This window comes from Grammomys surdaster, unplaced genomic scaffold (assembly GCF_004785775.1).
Source record: "Grammomys surdaster isolate TR1022 unplaced genomic scaffold, NIH_TR_1.0 126066, whole genome shotgun sequence".
Taxonomy (NCBI): Eukaryota; Metazoa; Chordata; class Mammalia; order Rodentia; family Muridae; genus Grammomys; species Grammomys surdaster.
Window position 1 is genome coordinate 7,063,188 of NW_021620876.1, and position 682 is coordinate 7,063,869.

Consider the following 682-nt stretch of genomic DNA (forward strand, 5'->3'; position numbering starts at 1 on the left):
TTTTATCTCCTTCACCTTCTTTTTTGGTAACCCCTTTTAGTAAATGTTTGAGAGCTATGGTTTCAATTACAAACCCACAGCAAGCTTAACTTTTACTAATGACTCATCAGAGCAAAGCAAAAGGTCAATAGTTAGTGTTGCTAGGGCTATTGCTAACAAAGAGTGTGGCCTAGGCCATAATGGCAAAGCCTTGCTAAGTGCTCCCTCCTAATTGAATTTCCTGACATTAATGCTTGTTAGAACCCAGGCAACTACTTTTAAATTTGAAGATCTCTCTTCAATGCCCTTATTATATACTCCTGTCCTGCTTACTCATAGTGCGAGTGATATAAAATATCAAACCTTTATTTTAACATAAAGGGTTTCAAGCTCTAAGGCTAATGTGCATGCTTAGAAACTTTGTTATCTCCTGTTTCAAGAGATTTTGATTATGATAGTGTTAGGTGCACACATAGGGTCTTCTTGTTTATTAGTGTTTGCTTTTAGAAGCATTGGGGTAGTGTGGAAAGTAACAGAGCTTTCCCTCTGTGGACCAGAGTTACAGCATGCCTTTAACATTTGCTATCTTTCTTTTTAAAAAAAAAAAAGAGAGAGAGAGAAAGAGAGAGAGAGAGAGAAAGAGAGAATGAAAGAAGGAAAGAAAGAAAGAAAGAAAGAAAGAAAGAAAGAAAGAAAGAAAGAA